Raw genomic sequence first — 6,241 nt, 5'->3', positions numbered from 1 at the left:
GGCCCCAGTGACACAGCAGAGGTGTGGTGTGCAGAGGAACACCCGGGGAAACTGGATCAGAGTGGCCCAAAGTGATAACAGCCCCGCCATCAGAGCAGCAGCCAGGAGAGGTGAGCCTCTCTCCAGCCTCCGTTGTAACAGCTCACTGGAGAACAGCTCCTGCCCCTCCGGCTACGAGAACCAGAGATGACACAGGAGTAGGCCCTCATTCCCCTCTTCCAAGGGGACACTAGGGACGCCTCAGCAAAGGCACAGAAATGGTGGCCAGGTAAAAGGGAGGGCCTAATTTAGGCATTAACAAACAGAACATCAGCAACTCTTTGAAAAGGAGGGGGTCAACAATGGTGAGCAATGTCAACACAAAGATTTGAGAAGTGTGTTGCCTTGCTCTCACTTTTCTTTCTTTCCTCTATGGTCTGAAAAGGTGCTCCCATTTTTCAAACAGACGGGGCCTTTGTGTGTTTTAAATGCAAAAGACAATTCCGTCGCAACACAATGGAAAAGGTTAAAAAAAGTTGTCTTCCAAGGCAGAAATATTTGTTTTCCCACGAAAAACAAAATTTATTGATACCGAAACAAAATCTATAAAGTGCAAGCTGCACTTTGTTTTTTAGGCGTACGTGCAATGGCGGTTTCCATTTTTTCCTCCAGAAATCAGGTGTACACAGCACAAAGCAAATTTTCCATTTAAAACACGGGAACTGGCATCACAAAGCATTAGCACAACTTAAGAGCAGTCAATTCAGTGAAATGCATAAAGGGACACTGTGGAAAGGACCCTTGCCCCTGTGCATTCTGGGGTATTTTTGCATATGGTGTTTCCCAGTGTCCAATGGTAGTATGGTGGTGTTATCCACGCTGGTATCCCTTGCTGAAATCTGAAGTGTCCATAGCATACATACAGTAATCATTTTATACAAGAAATGTAACTAAAAATACATATATTGTTTGGGGGGGGGGGGGGTCAATACACTTCGAAACCTAAGAAAAAGCAAATGGCTCTGGCATCAACAGCACTACTGAGTTCCCCAAGTATAAAGTTGGCAATGATTGCAAAAGCCAAATTGAAAATCACAAATGATCTAAATTAACTTTAACTGTAGTATTGAAAAATGTTTATACATATTAGGCCTAATGCCAGTCAACAGCCTTTATCTTTAGATTAACTCTAAAACAGAATCTCGTTAAGCTAAACTCAGTGTTAAAATCTATATATACACACACGCATACATATATACACACACATACATACTCTTGGTCCTTGAGAGCAAAAAGAAAGGTATCCTTTTTCAATCCCGAGTCATAACTTTGACATAACTGATTTAACACATTGGATAAATTCCATTTAGATAAACTCCTTTCCTTCGGTCCTTGTTGACTCACTTTTGTGAAACTGAAAAGACTGTATTAGAAATGGCTCCACATAGCTCTCTGGAAAGCTAGAAAGTTTCTAATGGTTTCACTTCTTATCTAGACAGTTCTCTCAGAACCAAAAGGGGAAGTCATCAAGGGACACATTACTGCCATGAGGGGCCATTATCATTTGGTTTGTATGCTTGATTTCCATCTTTTGGAGTGAAAGAAAACCTAAACTTAACTCATGACCATTAAACTGTGGGGCAGATTGTTAGAAATAAAATGACTCATAATGCAAACCAGGAGAACTTCCTGACCTCTACGACTTCAGTGGCACAGGGAAATTGTGGTATTTCTTGTTTACTCAAAAATAATACCCTCTATGGAATTAATGTGGCATCACCTCTATTAGATGAAACCAAAGAGCATAGACCTGTTGACAATCAAAACGATTCTGGATTTATGCTAATATAGCCAAAAAAATATTATTTTTTACCATTTACTATTGTTTTTTTACCAATATTCCAACGCCAGCAGGGCAATGAAACACATTGTAACACATTGATAACTCTGATATTCTAGATTATCTTAAAATGTATCACACAAAATATTGTTTCCAACATTGAAAATTCAGATTTAAACTGTGGGTGCTATTGGTGCCAAGCCAAGATACACTGACAACAGCGGGTTAAAATGTGAGCGCTTTTACGATTATAAATTGTAAAATTGTCTCAATTACACAGATCAATAAGTAAGATATCAAACATACATTTTCAATTTGAGCATATTCCAGGTAAGCTTTGATGTAAATAACTGAATTTCAAAACCTTTCATGCCCTTTTAAACAGTTGCTTGACAAAGAGAGACTGGTATACTCTTATTGATGAACAAAAGCAGACTTCAATAATTTACAAGTAAAATTGGCAATGCATTGACATACCTTTCAAATCAGACAATTTACCTGTATAAAAGACAAATTGTATTGTCTTAAAGCTATAGAAGTACACACACCTTCACATGGCTACTAAATCATGGCATGGTTGATCTATAACCAGTTTTTGTAAATGTAAGAAATTCAACTGAGAGATGACTGAAATACACTTCGTTTTTTCAGGTCTCAGATTAATCTTCATATCCTTTTATGTTCTACTGCAATGAATAGCAAACAAGACTTCACACCAGAGAATTGACAAAGCAAATACAATGGAGGTCAGATTTTTTCCAAATTAAAAGCACTCAATGTAGGCCTAGTTGTGATTTTAAAAAACACAATTTACTCTACAGATTCAGATGATTTACATAGCTTAGTTGAGCAAATAGAAAAGGTGAATCTACTTTGACTTAACCATTTCAATTAACTGTATCCACTTCTTGCCATTTAAATTGTTCCCATTAAAAGTAAACCACCAACAGAATGTAACGCAAGCTATAGGCTAAACCATGCTGAGCTGACGACTTCAAATATATGAAAGGCTTGTTACTGTTGATTACAAATGACTCTCAGTATAGCATTGTTTTCTGCCAATAAGTTCTACTTGCTGCAAGACAGAAAGACAGCTAAATCATGTAACACAGTGTGGGTGTGTATGTACCATAGTTCTACCAATACATCACACAAGACATTAATGATTTTCAATTTTTTTCCTCATTTTATGACGCTCCTCTGACAATGACCATAACCAGGTAGTCATCTTCGGTTTTGGCAAGGGCTTTAGCTGAGGCATCCAAGAAATGCTGTGAAAAATCACAGGGGGGGAAAGCGTGAAGAACTCCTGCGCCGTCCTTGTCACGGCTGCCGCCCACAGGCAGACTGATGACGCCGGCCGCTTGCTTCTGCTTCAGGTAGGAGACCAGGTTCTTCAGAGGCCTCTCGGTGGAGCTCCCCACGTCCTGAAGACCCTCCTCGGAGCTCCCTGGCACAGCTAGAAGGATAGAGTAGCCGCTGGGGCCAGCAGTTTTGATGCGACGGGACACCTCGTCCAGCTTGGGCTGGTCCAGACGCAGGCGTTGGGTGATCTTCAGCTGGGACACCTGGCTACCAGTGGAGCCCTCCACCAGTAGTCCGGCTGCCACAGCTAGGTCCCCCTCCAGCAGATGCATGGAGGTGGGGAAGCTGCTGTTCTTCAGCAGCAGCACACCCTGCCAGGCCTGGCACAGCTTCTGCCCCCCGGCCCCCTGCTTGGACTGCAGGCTGGACCTGGAGGAGGAGAGACGGTCAGAGCGGTCCTCCCTCTTTACAGGTCTCTTACAGGAGTCACTGGCTTTGCATTTGCGGTCCTGTTCTGGCTCTGCTGGGCTGAGCGTCCGCAGTCTCTTGTCCCCGGGGCCACGGTCCAGGCTGCCCCGCTGCTCTCCGCCGGGGGAGGGTCTGTCAGAGTGTGGAGGGCTGTAGTGCCCCCCATCCCGGCAGCTGCCACCAGGGCTCAGCTCCATAGAGGTGCCGTGGCGACGACGCACATGTTCGCTGCTATCCGGTGAGCGGTCAGGGCGACGCCCGTCCTCCAAGAGGCGTCGTTTTCGGACCTGGTCTCGGCTCTGAAGCTCCCGCTCCAGAGACCAGGGTTCCCGTGAACGCCTTTCCAGGTGCTCCGGGGGCTCAAAGGCTGCCCCTCGCACCCTCTTTCGGACCGCTAAGCCAGCCCAGTCAGCAGTGTACAGTTCCCTTTCTCTGAAGCAGAGTGTGGGTGGAGGACTCCTCTCTCTGACCCGGATGGCCTCGGGGGTTGGTCGGTGGACAAAGGAATCTGCCACTAGGTCAAAGTGAGGCTGCAGGTAATGTTGCTGGTAGCGGAGCTCTGTGTCGGCAAAGTCCACCCTAAGTCTCCTCTCAGGACCACCCAGAGGGAAGCCACGCATGTGGGAGCAGGCGGCCTGGGAAGCATCCAGGCTTTCATACTGGATGTAGGCCCACGTGTCCCCCTTCCTGTAGTCTATAGTCCTGATGGTGCCAAAGCGGTCAAACTCCCTGGCCAGGGCAGCAAGGGGGACCCAGTGTCCAAGACCCCCCACCCACAGCCTGGTTGTGGGGGTCGCTTTGCCATAGCCAATTTTGATAGGGTTGTGACACACCACTTTGCCTGACATGGTGATCTTAGCACGGTGAGCCATGTCCAGGTTCTCAAACTTTAGGAATCCATAGGTGCTGTTCTGTCCGCGAGCGGATGTCCGCTTTATGTCCACCTCTGTGATCACCCCAAACCTGTCAAACGCCCTTTTCAAGTCATTCTCTGTCACTGAGACGTTGAGATTACCAAGAAACAACGTCCTGTTGGCCCGCTGATCATTTTCAGGTGATAAGAGGTCCTCCTCGTGGAAAGCTGCACAGTCAGGGATGAAGGGTGGCCGGGCCCTGGCTTCATAGATCGAAAATTCCATCTCTCTTTCCAGTTCTCTAGGGAGGGGTGGGGGAGGAGGGGGAGACGACCCAGGGCTAACTGCTGCAGTCTGAAGTCTCTATATCCTAGCCCCGTTGGTGAAATTGATCTTTGGACATGCAAATGTCTGTGCCCTGCAACTCCTACATATGGATCTTTTTCGATGGGTGAGCGGCTCCTACGCCGGTTCGTGTACACCGCCTCAATTTTTAGAGGGCGATCATAAAGCACCAACTTGCCGCGTGCGTGCTTGGCCGCCTTGGCGTTTTCCGTCCTTCTGAAATTCACAAATGCCACCCTTTCGTCGTTAACTCGGCTTATTTTGACACTCACGTCCCCAAATTTCTTAAATTCGTGAAATAATCCATCTTCAATTTCTTCGTCGCTTAACTGAGAACCCAGTTCGCCAATTTTTAGAGTCTTGTACTCACTTTCGTTGCCCGGAAGAGGCCGCAGTTCCCCGCGAGAATTGCTCCTTGTGGTGGAGTCCAGAGCAAGGCTAATGTGTAACTTGCTACTCGAACCAGTTGTGTTAGCATATCCGTGGTTACTCTCAGTTCGACTGGACACATGGCAGTATACATCTCGACTGTCTCTCTTTTCAGATGGTAAACTCCGTCTTACCGAAACACCACTTTTGACAGAACCATTCCCGTTGTTGCCACCTGCAGAGAGAGCTCCCATTTTCTTAACGTTACTTGTTGGGTGGCTTCCTCCCCGTTCTCGGATATCTTCCAGAATACGCGAGCGCTTTTTCACGGGCGACCTATCTTTGCCTTTCATTTTGCAGTTGCCGTCTTGAAAATGATATATTTTAAACTTACTACTCACTGTAGTTGTCTCTAAGTATAAACATTAGTTTTAAATGCAGCTCACTTCCTCGTAAGCGCCATGTTGAAGGGCTGCATTGGAAGTCCCGCCCAGCTATGGTGATTGGTGGAATGCGGCTTGCGTAGAGAAAAAGGATTGGTTCCACACATGTCACTCTACACAAAATGGGTCACCAGAGACTGACACTCTGCCAGTTAGCGAGACAGAGTGACGATGAGCAGCGGGTGGAAAAGAGGAAACCCATTCAAAACGGTGTCATCTGCCCTAATTACAGCCAGACAGATGCCTCAATCACAGCAACAGTTGAACAAGTAGGATAAGATAGGTAGGCAGGGCAGCACAGCTATCTTACAGGCCTTTTGAGATACAGTATCTACCCCCTTTCATTCACTAGTGCAAATACACATGCGATTTGTAAAAAATACGTTTATTATGGTAAAATGGCAGTTTCAATTACAGTCAAAGCACACAGATACAAATGCAGTACTGCTCCTTTTGCTATGAACAACAGGTGGATGTGAGAGGCACAATAACCAATAGGGGACAGAGTGGTACCTCTGATACAGTGCTATGGCACCTGAGGGCGTAGGCCTCCTTGTAATTTCTTGAGTATACAATGGCAAACATACATTGACTAATGCTCAATTGCTAAAAAATAATAAAGAATAGGCCTTAAAGCC

The 6,241-nt window shown here is 45.8% G+C and overlaps 1 pseudogene; it reads right to left on the bottom strand.

Annotated features, from left to right (window-relative positions):
• Window positions 1-534: 534 nt before the first annotated feature.
• On the bottom strand, window positions 535-5,640 carry LOC106583077 (RNA-binding protein 15-like; annotated as a pseudogene).
• Window positions 5,641-6,241: the final 601 nt, after the last annotated feature.

The sequence above is a fragment of the Salmo salar genome, chromosome ssa22 (genome assembly GCF_905237065.1).
Source record: "Salmo salar chromosome ssa22, Ssal_v3.1, whole genome shotgun sequence".
In the NCBI taxonomy this organism is placed as follows: Eukaryota; Metazoa; Chordata; class Actinopteri; order Salmoniformes; family Salmonidae; genus Salmo; species Salmo salar.
The sequence above is the reverse complement of the archived record's forward strand: the minus strand, read 5'-3'. Positions and strand labels throughout refer to the sequence as shown.